Below are 22,230 nucleotides of genomic sequence, written 5' to 3'. Positions count from 1 at the left end.
CCGAGAAGATCTTCCAATAGTGGTATACCTCTTCTTTGCACACAGTTAGCTAACAAGGGGTTGAGCCCCAACAAAGGTGGACAGAGATTTACATAATCCCAACAGTGTGGAGGCTCCAGTATAGGTGGGTATATAATAATAGGCAGGATTGGGATATCTGTGCTGAGCAGTTCCGGATTTTTAAATCTGGTGCCCAGCTAGCCCCACCTCCAGCTGAATATCATGGGCACGCCTCCTGCTGTGCATCATCGGTGGGCCTCCGGTGTTCCTCTGCTGGCTGAGAACATGTAAGTGCTTGTCGCTGGGGAGCCTCGCGCTAGCTACCAGCACCTTGTCTGCCGGTAGCGGGTCCCATTGACGTGACACTCATGACTACTTTTACTGTTACGTTCATCAGCTGGAGCAGTGTCTGAGATAGATGAAAAACAGGACTATGAGAAAGCAAATCTGGATGTCCCAGAAGATGAAAGGGCAGAATTACAGACATCAACAGGACATCCTTATAACATATTCTCCTCCACCAGTTCGGGGTGACTAGAATGACATCTACTTCTCCTGTCCTTCAGTGGTGTCTCCAGCTTTCATATTTAGGGAGGGCACATGGGGGGGCAGGGACCAAAGTAGGGGGGCCAATTATAAAATGCTACATATATATATATATATATATATACACTATATATATATATGTATTGTGAAGAACCTATGTCTGATCTTCACTGTTATTATTATTATTATATTTATTTGTACCCTGTTTGAATGTGGCTGCAGCTCCAGCCTTCAAAGAGACGATCCTATAATCCTATAATCTGGCTGGGGCTCTTAATCAGACAGCACAGCCCTGTCTGCCCAGACGGCACCCGCACTACAGGGGGGATAACACAGGTGGGGGAACCCATTGTATCCCTTAATCCCCTCACTTGATACATCCTCTGTATACCGATGGGATTTGTCAGGGGATGTGGCTGATGGGATTTGTCATGGGATGTGGCTGATAGGATTGGGGGTTGGGTTCGGTGCACAGTGAATGTAGATTGTATATAAGTTCTGTGTGTTTGTAATAAAGAGAGTTCTGTTTTTAACCTCAAAGCATGAAGTCCTGTCTCATGATTGAGGGAAGTGCTGGTCTGTGACTGCTTTCTTCGGACAGCCGCAGCGCGTCCGCTTACTGGGAGAGGGAAGGAGCTGACGGGCGGATGTGTCCAGTCTGGGGCACAGGACGATCGTCACATGTATATATATTAGACTTGCGCATTCGTCTTCGGGCGAACATGGAGCACAAAGAGGCCGTTTTTTTGTTCGTGCCGAAGACGCGCCGAAGAGAATACAGTGCCGGCAAAACGTAGGAGAAGACGAAGACTCACAACCACAAAGAATCGAAGATTCTTCGTGATCGTCTTCGTTTTTGCCGCGCAGCCGCCAAAATTTCAAACAGGAGTGAGCTGATCCTCGTCTCTCCAATCAGCTCACTCTTGTGACATCACGCTAAGGGTCTTGTCCAATGCCTGTGCTGCTGTTTTTTGAATTCTGAAGGCGCCTTTATAAGACCAGAGCTTGCCTGAGAGATCCATTCATTTTTCGCTGTGACTGCTTTGGCAACACTGCTGTACTGCATCCGAACGTTACAGAGAGATTGTTCTGTTCTGACTGGTAACCCTCAGCCTGCCATTTCTCACAGTGTACTTCATCCTCACTTCAGTTCTACTGAGTTAATATTTAATAATAATAATAATTTGATTAATTTAATCATTTTTTATTTAATTTGTCATCAACTGTGTAGTGCTGTTGAGTTGACAGTGCACTCAGTGCCTCACTGGCACTGGGGTGCCCTTGCCCTGGGCTGGCACTAGTGCCTACAGTCTGTCCTGCTTAAATAAATTAAATAATAGAATTTATAAATAATTTAATAGAATATATTATTAATAATTGAATACATATAAAATTATATATATATTTGTCAGTTATATATACTATAGTTAGTATAGTATTAGTAATAGTATACTAGTGTAGAGTGTACTGTAGACATTCAAGACATCTACTAGTGTCTAATCTAAAATCAGTAATACTAATAATTAATAATTGAATACATTATAAAATTATATATATTTGTCAGTTATATATACTATAGTTAGTAATAATAGTATACTAGTGTAGAGTGTACTGTAGACATTCAAGACATCTACTAGTATCTAATCTAAAATCATTCAGTAATATCAATAATTCTATAATTCTTAATAGTTAATTAGCTATAAATAAAATTAATAATTAATTACTACTAGCTTATAGTTCAGCTAATCTTATTAGTACTGGTGCTGCAGCTCTTTAGTTTGTGCTTTGTTTTAGCAACAGCAAGAGACCAAGTAAATTTTTCTTAATTAATAATAATATTTCATTTTATTTCATTTGTTTTGCTCACCTCAGTCCATCAGTGAAGTGAACTTGTTGGGCTAGTGAGTGCAGCCGCATAAGTGCTGTGTTCTTTTTTGATCAGCAAGCAGTGACGTTAACTATTTTGCAAAGATTTTCTCATTTATTTTAATTTTATTAAAAAGGACCCTTAGTGTTTTGCTCACCTCAGTCCATCAGTGAAGTGAACTTGTTGGGCTAGTGAGTGCAGCCGCATAAGTGCTGTGTGTTTCAGCAAGCAGTGAAGCTAACTGTTTTGCTGTGACATTTTATTTTATTTCTAATTTATTTTCAAGAAAAATTGACTGTGTGACGACAACAACTGTGCTAAGCAAAGCTTCAAGCTACTAGCTGTAGTACTAAAATAATTCTAATCTTTAATCTTCTTAATCTATAATATATTATATAATATAATATAAATTCAAATTCATAATCTATAATATATATAAGTAATTCTTTCTAATTCATAATCTATATTCTATCTATAATCCAAAATATAAGTAATTCTAATCTATTAATAATATAATATTATATATAATTTAACCTCACTTTAGCTTAGTGGGCTTGAGAGCGTCTGCCTAGACTAGAATACCAATATAGCTTTAGGTTTAGCAAAGTAGTAGGATAGGCTCTTAGGCCCGTGTAAATTCAAAGTCTTTAATTTTTTTTATCCCCCTTTTTTTATTTATTTTTTTTAAGTTTTTTTAAACACTACACTACACACACAACACAAAATTTGAAATGGATCCTCCTTTTGGGACTAAGGAGGATCAAGCTCCATCTACCACCACTACCACCACCACCACCAGCACCACCAGCACCACCACCAGTTCTAAGATGCAGCCTTTGCGTCAGTCTAGTCGGCCAAGCAGGCCAAGCTCTCGCTTATCATTTGGGGAAGCATTGCTTGAAGGATCATCAAGTAAAGGAAAGGCACCAAAAGCAGGCAGTAGTAGTGCGGCTAGGCCCACAAGCTCTATGTTTTTTTACGGAAAGTCTAAAGCACCAGAAGCACGTTCAAAGTTAAAGGGTAGCCCAACTAGTACTTCTACTAGCTGTCACGTCCTACCCAGGCTGCGGAGCTGCATATCTCGCTCTTGCTTCAGTTTCCTGTTTTGCTTTGATCCATTCCTGGATTTCCTTTTGCTCTGTTCTGATCTTCCATTCCTTGCTTCTGCTTCAGCTCTTTGCTTCAGCTCTGTTTCCTTTATAAGGTGTGCCCCACCTGTGTGTTCTGTTTGTCTCAGTCTGCAGTCTAAGGTATGTCTCAGTGCTATGTGTTTGGTTTACATGTTTGGTTTGTTTCGTACCACTGTCAGCAGGAATTAGCGTTAGGACCCACCGTCATTGGAGTACTTTGGCGTAGTGGTGGGCTAAGCATACTATGGCCATATCATGTGACGGAATCTCCAATTGTTATCAAACAGTCTTAGGCTAGTTTCTGTATTCATGTTTGTTTGTCTCTTATGTACCTTTGCCCTTCTCCCTTGTATCATCTGAGGATTCTGGTTCCTCTCTCCTCTCCCTTTGTCCTAGTTAATATGGCCTATCCTTGCTTAAAGGAGAAGCGTCCGAGGATTCCGGCTCCTCACTCCTTCCCCTGTGTTCCTTGCCTTGTTCCCTGTCCTTTGTTGTGCCCTGTATCATGTATATCTTGTCTAGTAATGTTTATTCCTTGTCTGGTTCACTGTAGTGCCCTGTAACATGTATGTCTTGTATGGTTATGTTTCGTGCCTGGTCTCCCTCTCCCTTGCTTGTTATGTTTCTGCTATACCCTTTGCTTAGCTTCCATACTCCCAGCCTGCAGCATCCTGCACGTGATTCTAGTGATATGCTTCATGCCTGCTCCATGGTGCCTGCAGGATATCACTTTACTTCATTCTGGACTTCATCCACTGCCATATCAGGGCGCTGGTGTTTGGCTGCTCAACCCTAGGTGCTCAACACCTGGGTGAGTGTGGTCACCCTGCAACCAGGCCCTGTCCAAGCTCCACTACTGCACTGTGACTCCTGCATACAATCTTCGGGCATTCTGGGTCCTTTCAGTCATCTGTTTGGACCCAGTCCGTGACACTAGCCCAGTGAGTAAAAAGAAGTGCCTTTTGCCCCAAGCAGCATCTTCCCCATCCACGAGCAACATGCAAGGTACCAAGCAGAGCCAAATTAGCAGCAAGACTCAGAGGGGTCCCAAACCAAAGCGATCTCATTCCTTTGTAGGGAAAACCACCACCACCTCTACCGCCTCTACCACCACTAGTGCTGCGCCTACTGTTCCCACCGGTACCCGCCACGCCATGTCCACCTAGTACCTCTAGCAAGCCACCAAGTCCTTACAATATTTTTGTGAAGACAGTTAGAGAGAGGGCTACACATAGTGGAACTCCACCTAGTGAGGTAGCAGAGGAGCCTGAGACTGAGAGGCCAAGTGCAGAGTCTGTTCTTCCTGCTCGCACTACTACTAGTCACGAGTCTCACGACGATATCAGTCTTAGCTCCAGCCTAGCAGGAATTCCATTCGATCTGGCTAATGAAGAACTAGACTATGAGCCAGAGGAAGTAGAGGAGATGAGTGGTCAGGAATCAGATTCCTCAGGGAGCAGTGTCCAAATGACTAGTGCACAATTTTCCCCTGAGCCTCCACCTTCTCCGCTACGATCATCACCATCACCAGCAGCAGCAAAACCTAGCAAATCTAAAGTTAAAGCAATTAGCAGTCCCACTATGGCCAGTACTGTTACCACCAGTCCCACCACCACTAGTTCTGCCTCTGTTCATCCACCCGAGCAGTAGGAACAGCACCCAAGGCACACTCCAAGGCTATGCGCGCCCCAATTTGGGAGCACTTTGAAAATGTTGAAGAAGGGCGCTATGGAAAGTGCAAACATTTAGGGAAGCTAATAAGCAGAGGGAAAGTGTCTGGCCATTTTACCGGTGCTAGCATGAAGCATCACCTCAGCACTCAACACAACGCTGTGCTATTGGGTAAAGATGCAGAAGTAAAACTTAGTGCAGGCAGCATAGCTGGTGGCCGTGGAAAAACCCCAACAACTGCTTCTGAGCCAATAGTAGCAGCAGCAGCAGCTAGTGCTGGCAGCCAGAGACCAAGGCAGGTTGGAGCACTGCATGTCCAGCCCACCCTGGAACAATTTGTGGCATTCCAATCCAAAAGGTCAATGCCTAAACAGCAGGCCGATAAAGTAACCCGACTTATTGGTCAGTTCATTGCTGTTGGAGGGGCATCCTTCTCTTTGATCGAAGGGGAGCCTTTCAAACAATTGATGGCGGCTGTGGCTCCACAATATACAGTTCCGTCACGTTCCGCTTTCAGCAGGAACATTGTATCGGTCCTGTGTTGCAGCAGTGAAAGAGGAGCTTTCCAAGGCTGCTGGTCAGTCTGTTCATTTCACAACAGATTTGTGGAGTGCACCTAGTGGGCAGCATGCCTTTCTTTCTTTGACAGCACACTGGTGGCAGCCCGGTGTGCCCAAGGAAGCTGCTGCAGCAGGCTACCGATCATTCCTTCTCCATGCAGAAGTGATGGATGAAAAGCACACTTCCCAAAATATTCTGCATGCGATGAGGAAAATGTTTAACCTTTGGGTGGGAGCAGAGGCAGGCACCAATGTTGAAGTTGGTTTTGTGGTAACTGACGGAGGTGCCAATATGGTGAAAGCGCTGCGAGATGGTCATATTGTTGGTGTGCGCTGTGCAGCCCACATCATCCATCTTGTAGTGAAGGCAGCAATGTCAGAAGGAACTAATGTGGCAGCAGTAGTTCTGTCCCGTTGCCGATCGCTGGGCACTTTCACCATAGTGTTAAGGCTAGCCAACTTTTGAGGGAAGAGCAAGAGAGGTCAGGTCTTCCCGTACACTGCCTACGTCAGGATGTCGGTACACGGTGGAACTCCACGTTAGACATGCTGGAGAGGATTTTGGAGCAGCAGAGGGCAATCCATAATCTTGCCTCAGAGCACAATATTGGGATTACATCTCCATTGAATAGGGAGGATTGGACAGTGATCGCCCAGCTAGTGGCAGTCCTTAAACCATTCAGGGACACCACAGAAAATTTAAGCTCAAACACTGCCAGTCTGGCCCAGGTAATCCCAGTGTTCTCCTATCTAGGCAGCAAGATGGATGTGTTCCTTGAAAACCGTGAGGCTGTTCAAGGGGGCACTCTACATCCTGACGTAGCAGCCATAGTCAGGAAGCTGAAGGATCTGCTAAAAGTACACCTTCGCAAACGCATGGAAGAGAGTCCCGAAATGATGCTAGCGTGCCTTTGCGATCCAAGAATTAAGGGAAAGCTAGCTTTGAAATTCAATGTTCTCAGTAGCTACCGGGAGCAATTGGTCAACAAGGTGCGTGACTGGCAGCGTAAAATGGGAATGCTGTCCGAGGAGGGAGAGGTGCAGGAGGAGCAGCATCAGCAGCAATGCCACAAGCATCACAACAACACAGCTGAGTGGAGCAGCTGTGTTTTGGGAAGAGGCACTTGGGAGTATAGTTGGACCATCTAACAGAGCTAGCAGCAGAAAGGAGAGTAGTGCTGCTGAAATGGTCAAACTACCTCTGTTAAGTTCCTTCTGCACCTAATGTTGATCCTCTTAGCTACTGGGATGAAAAGAAGAGTGTGTGGCCTGCACTCTCATGGGTTGCTCCCAAACGCCATGGACTGACAGACTTTCATGCTTTGCCCTGGGGTGAAACAGGTGAGCGGGTCGTCAATTGCCCACTCATTCAACTTTCCCAATGCTGCTGCTGCTGCTGGTGGTGGTGGTGCCAGCGTCTCTTCTTTGCCAGTTCGCTTCCTGGCTAGAGTCATGCCCAAAACGTCCCTAATGGTAAGGGTAGTTTCTCCCCCCTGGCTGCGTCTGTTTGCGGTGTGGCAACGCCTGCTACCTCGGCCAGAGTAGCCAGCTTACGCTAGGGCCTAGTGTCTGAGCTCTGGAAGTCCGTTGCCAAACATCTAGGACTGACAGTTGTTTGGATGCTTTGCCCTGGGGTGAAACAGGTGAGTGGGTCGCCAATTGCCCACTCATTCGCCTTTTCTATTTTTCAATGCTGGTGGTGGTGGTGCCAGCGTCTCTTCTTTGCCAGTTCGCTTCCTGGCTAGAGTCATGCCCAAAATGTCCCTAATGGTAAGGGTAGTTTCTCCCCCCTGGCTGCGTCTGTTTGCGGTGTGGCAACGCCTGCTACCTCCGCCAGAGTAGCTAGTTTACGCTAGGGCCTAGTGTCTGAGCTCTGGAAGTCCGCTGCCAAACATCTAGGACTGACAGTTGTTTGGATGCTTTGCCCTGGGGTGAAACAGGTGAGTGGGTCGCCAATTGCCCACTCATTCGCCTTTTCTATTTTTCAATGCTGGTGGTGGTGGTGCCAGCGTCTCTTCTTTGCCAGTTCGCTTCCTGGCTAGAGTCATGCCCAAAATGTCCCTAATGGTAAGGGTAGTTTCTCCCCCCTGGCTGCGTCTGTTTGCGGTGTGGCAACGCCTGCTACCTCCGCCAGAGTAGCTAGTTTACGCTAGGGCCTAGTGTCTGAGCTCTGGAAGTCCGCTGCCAAACATCTAGGACTGACAGTTGTTTGGATGCTTTGCCCTGGGGTGAAACAGGTGAGTGGGTCGCCAATTGCCCACTCATTCGCCTTTTCCATTTTTCAATGCTGCTGGTGGTGGTGGTGGTGCCAGCGTCTCTTCTTTGCCAGTTTGCTTCCTGGCTAGAGTCATGCCCAAAATGTCCCTAATGGTAAGGGTAGTTTCTCCCCCCTGGCTGCGTCTGTTTGCGGTGTGGCAACGCCTGCTACCTCCGCCGGAGTAGCCAGCTTACGCTAGGGCCTAGTGTCTGAGCTCTGGAAGTCCGCTGCCAAACGTCTAGGACTGACAGTTGTTTGGATGCTTTGCCCTGGGGTGAAACAGGTGAGTGGGTCGCCAATTGCTCACTCATTCGCCTTTTCTATTTCCTTTCCATTTCCATTTCATTTTTTTCCGTCTGATACACAACCTACCAAACATAACACACACAATAACACATATAACACAGTGACATAACATAACACACATAACACATATAACACATAACACACATAACACACACATGTACAATTCACAAATCACAAGGACTTTTGCTCCTGTTATTTGCCCTGGCCTTCACTTCTACACTCACTAGCATTAACGCTATAACTCACACTTCACCCTATAACATTTTTCCATCCACATAGCTGCCAACAGACCCAACTTTTTCAGGGACAGTCCTGCTTTTTTCCTGTCCCATCAAATTTAGCTAAACTAGGTATGCTAGTGCACATAAGTATAGCTGGGTAGGGTAGCACTACAACATTAAATAAATATAATAAAGTAAATAATAATAAATATAACTTTAAAATAAAATTCAATAAACCCATTAAAATTAAAATTACATTATTATTTAGACATAATACATCTTTAACCAAAACAGTGCACTGCTAATAATCTTAAAAATAACCGTACATTAACCCTAAACTATTTTTTAGTTGTTGTCCAACATTTTTCCATTCGCATACCTGCCAACACACCCAACATTTTTGTGGACAGTCCTGCTTTTTTTCCAGTCCTGTCCAGTAAAAGTTGGGTTGTTGCAAAGTATGCCATTATAAATAGGTAGCAAATGTTAGGCATGTATTACAAGTGGTCCAAAATCAATTTAAAAATGTAAAATAATCCCTATTCTTTTATTAAACATCTATGGATGTGTGACTGTGTATGATAAAAACAAAGGAGGCCAAGTTCCTTGGAGCATTTGTCTAGGTCATTTTGTGTACAGTACACCTCGCTACGTGTGTGCAACTCTATTGGTCGTTTCGGCAGGGGGCTCGCCTGCCATCAACGAATGAGGTGCATTCTGCGGTTCTGCAATTCATTTGTTGATGCCAGACCAGCCCCCTTCCGGCGACCAATAGAGTCGCACACACGTACCTTCACGGCGGGAACGCATCTGCTGCTGCTGCTCCGATGTGTTCTTAACCCCGTATTAACCCCTGCTACGCAGCCGGGAGGAAACGAAGATGAAACAAGCACGAAGAATGGCCACGAATATTCGCCCGAAAAGAAGGCGAATATTAGTGGAATACGAAGGTGTTTTTTTTCTCCGAAGACGAGTACGAAGACGAACACGAAGAGCCCCCTGGTGCTCAAGTCTCATATATATATATATATATATATATATACGTTAGACATCCATTTTTTTAACTACATAATAAGTGCTTTTCTCTTTGAAGTAAAGACAGTGATTGAAATATGATTTCAAAACAACAGCTGAACTGGCAGTTATTTTGAATTCTTTAATATTAGACCCTGCTGCCAATATATATACTAATATTAACTCCTGCTGCCGATATATACTTATATTATACCCTGCTGCCGATATATGCTAATATTATACCCTACTGCCGATATATATAAATATTAGCCCCTGCAGCCAATATATATAAATATTAGCACCTGCAGCCAATATTTATTGATAATAGCCCCTGCAGCCAATACATATTAATATTAGCCCCTGCTCTCAATATATATAAATATTAGACCCTGCTGCCAATATATGTTAATATTAGCCCCTGCTGCCAATATAAATATATATATATATATATATATCAGCCGGTGCTGCCAATATATGTTAATATTAGCCCCTGCTGCCAATATAAATATATATATATATATATATAAATATAAATATTAGCCAGTGCTGCCAATATATGTTAATATTAGACCCTGCTGCTGATATATATTATTAGACCCTGCTGCCGATATATATTAATATAAGTCCCTGCTGCTGATATATTTTAAAATTAGTCCCTGCAGCCAATATAGATAAATATTAGCCCCTGCTGCCAATATATATATAAATATTTGCCCCTACTGCCAATATATACATACATTTTAGACCCTGTTGCCAATATATTTTATAGTGAAAAAATTTAACCTGACCCAAGCATTTTCTTGGGCCCGCCGGTATGGATCAAATAAACAACACATGGAAACAGCACGTGCAACTGAATAAGACATAAAAACCCTGTATTTGCAGATATACATAAATAATGTATGGAAACACAGCATTGCAGTTATAAATCAACAGAACACACAAACCCAGCATTGCAGGTATAGATCAACTGGAAATCACATGTAAACTCAGCATTGAAGGTATAGATCAAATAAACAACACATGGAAAAAGCACTCCAGGTATTGATCAACTGAATAAGACATACAAATCCTGTATTTGCAGGTAAACATAAATAATGTATAGAAACATAACATAGCAGATATAGACCAACACATTAACACACAAACCCAGCTTTGCAGGTATTGATCAATTGGAATTTACATAAAAACTCAGCATTAAAATTATAGATAAAACTCCCTAAATTACAGGCATAGATCACAGATCTGCCCTATCTACCACCTTCTCGTTCCCTTCTGCCCTATCTACCCCCTTCTGCCTTATCTACCCCTTCTCACTCCCTTCTGCCCTATCTACCCCTTCTCACTCCCTGCCCTATCTACCCCTTCTCACTCCCTTCTGCCCTATCTACCCCCTTCTACCTTATCTATCCCTTCTCACTCCCTTCTGCCCTATCTACCCCTTCTCACTCCCTTCTGCCCTATCTACCCCTTATCACTCCCTTCTGCCCTATCTATCCCTTCTCACTCCCTTCTGCCCTATCTACTCCTTCTCACTCCCTGCCCTATCTACCACTTCTCACTCCCTTCTGCCCTATCTACCCCCTTCTCGCTCCCTTCTGCCCTATCTACCCTTTCTCACTCCCTTCTCCCTATCTACCCCCTATCCCCCATCTCACTCCCTTCTCCCTATCTACCCCCTCCTAACTATCTACCCTCTCCCCCCTTTGAAGTTCACATACCTTTTAGGAGTCCTGCGGTGGGAGTGCGGCACTGTGACAAGACGGAAGCCTCGCGGAGGAGAAGTGCCGAACAGTTGCTGAAAACATGTTCCGGCGCCTCTCACTCGCCTCCTCTCGTCTATCATGGCTGCGGGAAAAAAAAACAAAAAAGCGTTTCAACTGGGGGGGCACAGCATGATGTAGGGGGGCCATGGCCCCCTCTGGGCCCCCCCTGCCGACGCCACTGCTGTTCCCAATAACTCTGGACAGGAGTGGACATGGAGGCAAGATGTAATTTAGATTGCCTGACTAGTTTTGGGTTAAGGCCTCTAAGGCCAGTGGACCTCCTTCCAAGGAAAGGGAGAAAAGAGGCTTCTTGGCACCATCAAGTCTATATCTGGTAGGCCGCAAGGAGAGAAAATATCTTGAAAAATCTCTGGATCCGGGAGGCTCCGTTCTCCTGTGTAATTAAGGTGCTTGCTTGAACAATCCACTTCAGAGAGCCTTGAATGTGGACAACTGCCAGAGAGGAGGGACTGTCTTCTGCTCAGGCAAACATGTGAGCCGCTAGGTGCCCCTGAAGGGAACTCCTTGTGCCCCCTACGCGACTGTTGGTATGATCTTCTTATTGCAGAGTGCCATTTTAGCTTTACGCCAGATGTAATGGGAAATATGTCTTTCAAAAAGTTCCACTCACTTCCACTTTTGACTTATCAGGCCACAGAATATTTTCCCAAAAGCCTCCGGGGTCATCAAAATGTTTGTTTTTTTGGCAAATGTGAGATGGGCCTTTGTGTTAGTTTTGGTCTGCAGTGATTTTTGCCTTCAATTCTCCCATGGTTGCCATTTTTGAACAAGTCTCTTACTTATTGTGGAATCAGGGATACTGACCTTAACTGAGGCAAGTGGGGCCTGCAGTTCTATACATGTTATTCTGGTTTTGGTAGACTGGACACTCCTGGGAAGGATCACTACTGTTCCAAGTTTTCCCCATTAGCAGATAATGGCCCTCACTGGAGTCCAAGAGGCTTAGAAATTGTGTTTTAACTGGTCCCTGACTGATAGATGTCAATGAGTTTGTTTCTTTAATTATTTTTAGATTGAGCCAACATTTGATGCTTTTTGAGACCTTTTATCCTACTTAACTTTGCAAGACAGGTTCTATTTAATTGATGTTTAGATTCCACAAGGCTGGCAGTAATCATGTCTTTGTGTGTGTCTAGTGAAATATAACCCAATTATTAAATAACATTAGTTAACTGGTTGATTTCCTAACTAAGGGGGCAATTAATTTTTCACATATGGTCAGGTAGGATTAGATAGCTTTTTTCCTTCTATACATGAAAGCATAATTTAAAAACTGCATTTTGTGTTTACTCATGTTATCTTTGGTCTAATATTAAATATAGTTTGATGATTTGAAACATTTAAGTATGACAAATATGCAAAAGTAGAATAAAGGGGGCAAATGCTTTTTTCACATCCCAAAGAGGCTCTATTGGATTGAGATCTGGTCACTGTGGAGGCCATTGGAGTACAGTGAACTCATTGTCATGTTCAAGAAACCAGTTTGAGATTATGTGAGCTTTGTGATATGGTGCATTATCCTGCTGGAAGTAGCCATCAGAAGATGGGTACACTGTGGTCATAAAGGGATGGACATGGTCAGCAACAATACTCAGGTAGGCTGCCGTGTTTAAACGATTCTCAATTGGTACCAAGGGGCCCAAAGTGTGCGAAGAAAATGTCCCCCACACCATTACACAGCCACCACCAGCCTGAACCGTTGATGCAAGGCAGGATGTATCCATGCTTTCATGTTGTTGAAGCCAAAGTCTGACCCTGTCATCTGAATGTCGCAGCTGGAATCGAGACTAATCAGACCAGGCAACGTTCTTCCAGTCTTCCATTATCCAATTCTGGGGAGCCTGTGTGAATTGTAGCCTGTTATCTGTTCTTAGCTGACATGGTGTGTTGCTAATTAAGTAACCTTCTCTGTGAGTTCTGCTTGGCTTTTGCAGTTGCATTTAGCTTGGACACACAAGCGAATCCCCTAAGTGACATCTCTAAGTGAGGAGTTACAAGCAAAGAAGGAGTTAAAAAGCAAAAAGGAGTTAAAAAGCAAGAAGGAGGGTAAAGTATAAATCCTTGTGATTGCATATAATATATTTATATATATTTTGCGCCTTACTTTCTGTTTTTGCCAGTTATTGGAGCTATCCCCATTGCCAAGATGTCCTCCATGTTTGACAATGCGGTCAGGTGTACATCTTGCTCAATGTATGCAATCCTTGAGCAGCGCTTCGAGGGTGCATATTGCTGTGCGAGATGTGTGCGGGTTGCTCATTTGGAAGCACAAATCCTGAGTCTAGAGGAGCAACTGGCAACACTGAGATCTATTGACAACTTGGAGAGGAGTCTGCTGCTCACTGAGCAAGCTCTCTCGCAGGTAGAGGTGGGGGAGGATAGTGGGATGGAGGTACAGGACAGTCAGGCAGCTAACTGGGTTACAGTTAGAAGGCGGGGTAGGGGGAAAAGCGCCAGGGAGGCTAGTCCTGATCTAGCACACCCCAACAAGTTTGCCCGGTTGGCAGATGAGGGGGATGTTAGTTCAGAGTTAGCAGTACTGCAGCAAGTCACTGCCTCTGACCACCAGAGGGGTGTCTGCTCCAGTAAGGAGGGAAGGAGGAGCACAGGGCAGGCCAGACAGGTGCTGGTAGTGGGGGACTCAATTATTAGGGGGACAGACAGGGCGATCTGTCACAAAGACCGGGATCGCCGAACAGTGTGTTGTCTGCCTGGCGCTCGAGTTCGGCACATCGCGGATCGGGTTGACAGATTACTGGGAGGGGCTGGAGAAGACCCAGCAGTCATGGTGCACATTGGCACCAATGACAAAGTGAGAGGGAGGCGGAGTGTCCTTAAAAATGATTTCAGGGACTTAGGTAGCAAGCTTAAGGCAAGGACCTCCAAGGTAGTATTTTCTGAAATATTACCTGTACCACGTGCCACACCAGAGAGGCAGCGGGAGATTAGGGAGCTAAACAAGTGGCTCAGAAGCTGGTGTAGGAAGGAGGGGTTTGGGTTCATGGAGAACTGGGCCGACTTCTCTGTCGGATACAGGCTCTACGGTAGGGACGGGCTGCACCTCAATGGGGAGGGTGCAGCTGTGCTTGGGGAGAAGATGGTCAGAAGGGTGGAGGAGTGTTTAAACTAGGGAAAGGGGGGGAGGGAAACTACAATATAGAAGGGGAAGATAGTGTAGATAGAGAGCTGGGGCTTATAAATGTACCTGGGGGTGGAGCAGAGGGAGGGGTTAGAATAGTTAATAGGGATAGGCTTCATAGGGAAAAAAACCATACACCTCTAAATTGTATGCTTACTAATGCCAGAAGTCTGACCAATAAAACTGACGAACTGGAGTTAATAATGTCTGAAGAAAATTATGACATAGTGGGTATAACAGAGACATGGTTGGATGATAGCTATGACTGGGCGGTTAACATACAGGGGTATAGTCTATTCAGGAAGGATCGGAAAAAACGAAAAGGGGGAGGAGTTTGCCTTTATGTAAAGTCCAGCCTAAAGGCCACACTGCGGGAGAATATATGTGAGGGAAATGATAATGTGGAGTCATTATGGGTAGAAATATATGGAAAGAAAAATAATAAAATACTGATCGGGGTTTGCTATAAGCCACCAAATATAATGGAAGCAGCAGAAGATCAATTATTAAAGCAAATAAACAAGGCAGCTAATCACAATGAGGTGGTTATTATGGGGGACTTTAACTATCTCGACATAAACTGGGAAACCGAGACCTGTGAATCTCATAAAGGAAACCGGTTTCTGACTATAAGTAAGGATAATTATCTGTCCCAAATGGTACAGGACCCGACCAGAGGGGGCGCCCTACTGGACTTAATATTAACCAACAGACCTGACAGAGTAACTAATGTGCAGGTCAGGGGACATCTAGGAAATAGTGATCACAATATGATGCATTATAACTTGTCCTTCAATAAGGGAACTCTTAGAGGAGCCACAAGAACTATGCACTTTAGGAGGGCAAAGTTTGATCAACTAAGAGAAGCCCTTAACACTGTAAATTGGGAAAATGTCCTCAAAAACAAGAGTACAGACGCTCAATGGGAGATTTTTAAGAATATCTTAAATTCTCACTGTGAAAGGTACATACCGTATGGGAATAAAAGAGTCAGGAACAAGAGAAAACCAATGTGGATAAATAAAAATGTAAAGGGGGCAATAAATGGCAAAAAAAAGGCATTTAAGCTACTAAAACAGGAAGGCAGTGAGGAAGCACTAAAAAGCTATCGGGAAAAAAATAAAATATGTAAAAATCAGATAAAAGCAGCAAAATTGGAGACAGACTCATTGCCAAAGAGAGTAAAACAAACCCCAAAATGTTCTTTAACTATATAAATAGTAAAAAGGTTAACAATGAAAGCGTTGGCCCCTTAAAAAGTAATGAGGGAGAAGTTATAGACGGGGATCAGGAAAAAGCTAATCTATTAAATATATTCTTCTCTGCTGTATTCACAGAGGAAAATGAAATGCCAGGTAATATAAAAAAAAAAAAAAAAAAAAAAAAGAGTTCAAAAGGAGCCTGGACGTGTTTCTTGAAAGCAATAATATTACAAGTTATGGATATTAGATTAATAGGGACAGAACGTTGATCCAGGGATTTATTCTGATTGCCATATTTGGAGTCGGGAAGGAATTTTCCCCCTGGTATGGGGCAATTGGCATCTGCTTCATAAGGGTTTTTTGCCTTCCTCTGGATCAACACAGTAGGGACACAATATGTATATAGGTTGAACTTGATGGACTTTGGTCTTTTTTCAACCTTATGAACTATGTTACTATGTTACTATGAGTGGCACCCAGTGTGGTCTTCTGCTGCTGTAGCCCATCTGCTTTAAGGTTCGACGTGCTGTGCATTCAGAGATGGTATTCTGCATACCTTGGTTGTAACAAGTGGTTATTGAAGTTACTGTTGCCTTTTTGTCATCTAGAACCAGTCTGCCCATTCTCCTCTGACCTCTGATATCAACAAGGCATTTTCGTCCACACAACTGCCGCTCACTGGATATTTTTTCAAGCCATTCTCTGTAAACTCTAGATATGGTTGTGCGTGAAATTTCCAGTAGATCAGCAGTTTCTGAAATACTCAGACCACCCCGTCCGGCACCAAAAACCATACCACGTTCAAAGTCACTTAAATCTCCTTTCTTCCCCATTCTGATGCTCAGTTTGAACTTCATCAAGTTGTCTTAACCATATCTACATGCCTAAATGCATTGAGTTGCTGCCATGTGATTGGCTGAATAGCTATTTATGTTAACAATAGTGGCCAGTGAATATATATACAGTGGGGCAAAAAAGTATGTAGTCAGCCACCAATTGTGCAAGTTCTCCCACTTAAAAAGATGAGAGAGGCCTGTAATTATCACCATAGGTACACTTCAACTATGAGAGACAGAATGAGACAACAAAGTCCATAAACCACATTGTCTGATTTTTAAAGAATTTATTTGCAAATTATGGTGGAAAATAAGTATTTGGTCAATAACAAAAGTTCATATCAATACTTTGTTATATACCCTTTGTTGGCAATGACAGAGGTCAAACGTTTTCTGTAAGTCTTCACAAGGTTTCCACACCCTGTTGCTGGTATTTTGGACCATTCCTCCATGCAGATCTCCTCTAGAGCGGTGATGTTTTGGGTCTGTCGCTGGGCAACATGGACTTTCAACTCCCTCCTCTTCTGGATCATCCAAATGCTCTCTAGCAAACTTCAGACGGGCCCGGACATGTACTGGCTTAAGCAGGGCGACACGTCTGGCACTGTGTTACCTCGCCGGCGGATCCGCAGTGTCCTCGTGCGGGGGAACCGAGACGCAGCTCGCGCCGGCAGCTCCCGGCTCGTCCCACTCGCGGGAAACGCGGCGAGGTCCGTCCTCCTGCGGGACGCGCGCCCCCGTGTGGATCGAGTGATGGGACCTTTTATCTTTTTTCCTCCTCCCCCTTAATTAGGTGGGTAGGAGGATCTAGGGATGGAGGGATATTTAAACCCTCAGTTTAGAGCTATACCTTGCCTGTGATAGAGCCTTTATTGCCTACACTAGCGTTCCTGTATCTTATTTGCCTTTTTGTTGCCTGAACTCTGCTTGAACCTGACCACCCGTTGTTTGCCGCCTGCCTTTACCTGAACTCAGTTTGTACCTGACTATCCGTTGTTTGCTGCCTGCCCTGACCTCTGCTTGTGACCCCGACTATCCGTGTTTGCTGCCAGTCCTGATCTCTGCTCGTGACCCCGACTATCCGATTGTCTGCTCCTATACCATCTGTTCCTGCATTACTCGTCATCACCGCTTGGGGCGCCTTTCCTTGTACTGCAACGAGGATCTACAGCCTGAACCACCGTTAGTGACACACTGCTTGATTTGAGTCCCTGGCGGCGTAGTATGTTACTGATGGTAGCCTTTGTTACTTTGGTCCCAGCTCTCTGCAGGTCATTCACTAGGTCCCCCCGTGTGGTTCTGGGATTTTTGCTCACCGTTCTTGTGATTATTTTGACACCACGGGGTGAGATCTTGCGTGGAGCCCCAGATCGAGGGAGATTATCAGTGGTCCTGTATGTCTTCCGTTTTCGAATAATTGCTCCCACAGTTGATTTCTTTACACCAAGCTGCTTGCCTATTGCAGATTCAGTCTTCCCAGCCTGGTGCAGGTCTACAATTTTGTTTCTGGTGTCCTTCGACAGCTCTTTGGTCTTGGCCATAGTGGGGTTTGGAGTGTGACTGTTTGAGGTTGTGGACAGGTGTCTTTTATACTGATAAGTTCAAACAGGTGCCATTAAACGAGTGGAAGACAGAGGAGACTCTTAAAGAAGATGTTACAGGTCTGTGAGAGCCAGATATCTTGCTTGTTTGTAGGTGACCAAATACTTATTTTACCGAGGAATTTACCAATGAATTCATTAGAAATCCTACAATGTGATTTCCTGCATTCTTTCCCCCCATTCTGTCTCTCAAAGTTGAAGTGTACCTATGGTGAAAATTACAGGCCTCTCTCATCTTTTTAAGTGGGAGAACTTGCACAATTGGTGGCTGACTAAATACTTTTTGCCCCACTATGTATATATATATATATATATATATGTTGTATTTCAATTTTGTTTCAAGAGCATCTCTATCATATTTGTTTCTGGCTAGCTTAGCTAAATTGAACTGCAGCTTTGCCTTTTATCTGCTTAGATAAGTGATCATTTTAAATTGGAGATAGCACTATGAGAAGATTTAAGTTACATTTGCTATGAGCAGTGAGCATGTGAGGTTGAGCAGTTAGCACTTGACTATGTGCCCCCCTACATCATGCTGTTCCCCCCCGTGTGCCCCCCCAATTGAAACGCTGTCTTATTTTTATTGCGCAGCCGGAGAAGAGAGAGAGGCGCAGAGCGGTTGCTCAGGAATACGTTTTCAGCAACCGCTCAGCGCCTCTCACTCTCCTCTGCGAGGCCTCTGCCTTGGTTGCGGTGCCGGTATTTCATGCCGAGCTCCGGAATATGACGTCATATTCTGGCACTCAGCAGTGAAGCGGCAAGCACTGCGGCAGAGCAGGGAGACAGAGGCCTCGTGCTCCCACCGCAGGACTTCTACAAGATAAGTGGGCGGGACAAAAGAAGTTCGTGCGGAGAGGCAGAGAGAGAAGCAGCAAGTCTGCGAGTGAGAGATCTGCAGTGCAGGTAAGGGGGTGAAGGAGGGTGTATGAATGAGTATATGAATACCTAGGTTTCAGCATGTACTATATATATACTACAACCTCTACTCTACTACTATGGAAGATACCGCATGCAGCCGCTTAATAAAGCAAATCTACAAAACGACTAAAAGAGAGACACAGCTCAACAGCTATGTGTTGTTTTGCTCAGAAATGTTTTAGACTTGAGAAAGGGAGAAGAGCTCCCAAAAGCTTGTCATTCCAAAGTTCTGTTAGTCCAATAAAAAATGTATTATCACAAGATACTTATTCCATCTGTTACTTGATATATATATATATATATTGTTATTGATTTTTTGTCCAATTTTAGAGTGTCTACCACACTTTTATTAAAAGTAAGTAACACACCAAAACTGGACAAAAAAATTAACAATATTAATATATACATGATTAACAGCGATCACAATCCTATCATGTTGTCAGAAACAGGAACGGAGCGTAGCGCAGGTTTGATAAGCAAGGTTTTAATGAGCAACCAATAATAAGCATACAGTCCCAACAAAAGGAAAACGGCAGTGTAGTTAATTAAACAGTTCCAAGGACAAAGGCAGGCAGCATAGTCAAAACAGTTCTAAGGTCAAAGGCAGGCAGCGTAGGTTCATAAACGAGGTCACAGTTCCCGTATAAAGGGCAAAGGCAAGTAGCGTAGTCAAAAAGAGGTCTCCTCCCCTTCCCACCTAAATACCTCTTCTGTGCATCCTCCATGTTAAATAAAGTTTTTTTAACTTTATTTAACATGGAGGATGTTAAATAAAGTTAAAACAAACAAACAAAAAACCTGATGTTTTAATTTAAGTCCCAGACAGGGGCGCCGAGCGGTCGCTCGTGAAGTTTTCAGCAACCGCTCGGCGCCCCTCACTCTCCGTGACTCCGTCGCGGTGCTGGCGTTTCACGCTCAGCTGTGAAGCGCGCACTGCGGCAGAACGGGAAGACGGACGCCTCCTGCTCCCGCTGCAGGACTCAACATGGTAAGTAAGGATAATGAGAAGGGGCAGAGGGGGGGAAGCAGTGAGAAGGGGCGGGGGGGAGGCAGTGAGAAGGGGCAGAGGGGGGGGAGGCAGTGAGAAGGGGCAGAGGGGGGGAAGGCAGTGAGATGGGGAAGGGGGGGAGGCAGTGAGATGGGGCAGGGGGAGAGGCAATGAGAAGGGGCAGAGGTGGTAGATAGTGAGAAGGGGTAGAGGGGGGGGAGGCAGTGAAAAGGGGCAGAGGTGGGAAGGCAGTGAGAAGGGGCAGAGGTGGTAGATAGTGATAAAGGGGGAGAGGGGATAGATAGTGACAAGATTTTTTTCCTTTCTTTTTTGGGATGGGGGGCGCCAGAGGAGTAGTCCGCATGGGGTGCCAGAACACCTAAGGCCGGCTCTGGCTGTTAACAATCATATATATATATATATATTGTTAGTGTTTTTTTGTACAGTTTTGGTGTGTTACTTACTTTTATTAAAAGTGTGGGGGGGTTTAATTTATTTTTTTAAAGGGGAAGCAATTCATGCCTGTAATTTAAGGGGTTTTATCTATACCTTATCTTATACCATATCTATATGTGAATTCCAATTGATCTATACCTGCAAAGCTGGGTTTTCATGTTATTCTGTTAATCTTTATATGCTATGTTTCCATACATTATTTATGTTTACCTGCAAATACAGGATTTGTATGTCTTATTCAGTTGATAAATACCTTTAGTGTTGTTGCCATGTGTTGTTTATTTGATCTATACCTTCAGTGCTGAGTTTACTTGTGATTCCCAGTTGATCTATACTTGCAATGCTGGGTTTGTGTGTTCTGTTGATCTAAACCTGCAATGCTATATTTCCAGGGTCTAATATTTATATATATTGGCAACAGGGTCTAATATTTATATATATATTGGCTGCAGGGGTAATATTTATATATATTGGCTGCAGGGGCTAATATTTATATATATATAATCGGAAGCAGGGGCTAATATTTATATATATTATCGGCATGGTGTAATAGTAATATATATCGGCAGCAGGGTATAATATTTGTATATATCGGCAGCAGGGTCTAATATTAATATATATCGGCAACAGGGTATAATATTTATATATATTAGCAGTAGGGTCTAATATTTATGTATATCGGCAGCAGGAGATAAGTACATATTATATACCGTATTTGCTCGATTATAAGACGAGGTTTTTTCCAGAGCAAATGCTCTGAAAAAGACCCCTCGTCTTATAATCGGGGTCGTCTTATAATCAGACCTCAACTAGGTCTGACTATGAGACTAAGATCCAGATCCCCCGCAGCGATGCAGGGGACCTGGATCCTCCTGTCTCCACCCCCCATCCACCCACCCCACTTACCGGTGCTTCTGAGTCCCCGGTGCTTAGTCCGGGCAGCGTGTAGAGCTCTACGCGATTCGCGTAGAGCTCTACATGCTGCCCAGACTAAGCTCTACGCGATTTGCATAGAGCTCTACACACTGCCCGGACTAGGCACCGGGCAGCTTGTAGAGCTCTACGCGATTCGCGTACACAACCTCCGCTGCAGCCGGGAGGACTACGCACCGGGGACTCAGAATCTCGGGTAAGTTTGGAGGAGGGAGGGGGAGGGAGTGTTAAATGGGGGGGCATAAGACATTTCTGGAGGCAGAGTGCTCTGTGAAATGCCTTTTAACCCCCTTACAGCCACTCTGCCTCCTGAAATGCCTTATAGCTCCCTATATGCTACTCTGCCCCATAATATGCCCTTTAACCCCTTAAATGCCAGAGTGGCATATAGGGGTATAAGGCAATTCTGGAAGCAGAGTGGCACATAGGGGGTCAAAAGGCATATCATGGGGCACAGTGGCATTTAGAGGGTTAAAAGGCATATCATGGGGCACAGTGGCATAAAGGGGGTATAAGGCATTTCTGGGGCAGAGTGGCAAGCTTGGGGGCAGATGTGCATAACTGGGGGGGCAGGTTGAAAAAAAAGGAAATAAAAACAAAATTTTTCTCAATCATAGCTTTTATTAAAAAAAATTGTTCGCATAGTTTACATGAATTAACATTTACTGGTAAACCTTTTTTCCTATAGGGTCGTCTTATATTCAGGCTTTTTCTTTTTTCATAAACTAATATTCAGATTTTGGGGGCTCGTCTTATAATCAGGGTCGTCTTAAAATTGAGCAAATCCGGTAATTAAAA

Source organism: Sceloporus occidentalis, unplaced genomic scaffold (genome assembly GCF_023333645.1).
Source record: "Sceloporus occidentalis isolate IW3139 unplaced genomic scaffold, rSceOcc1.0.p SCAF_32, whole genome shotgun sequence".
NCBI classification, from domain to species: domain Eukaryota; kingdom Metazoa; phylum Chordata; class Lepidosauria; order Squamata; family Phrynosomatidae; genus Sceloporus; species Sceloporus occidentalis.
This window is presented reverse-complemented; position numbering follows the sequence as displayed.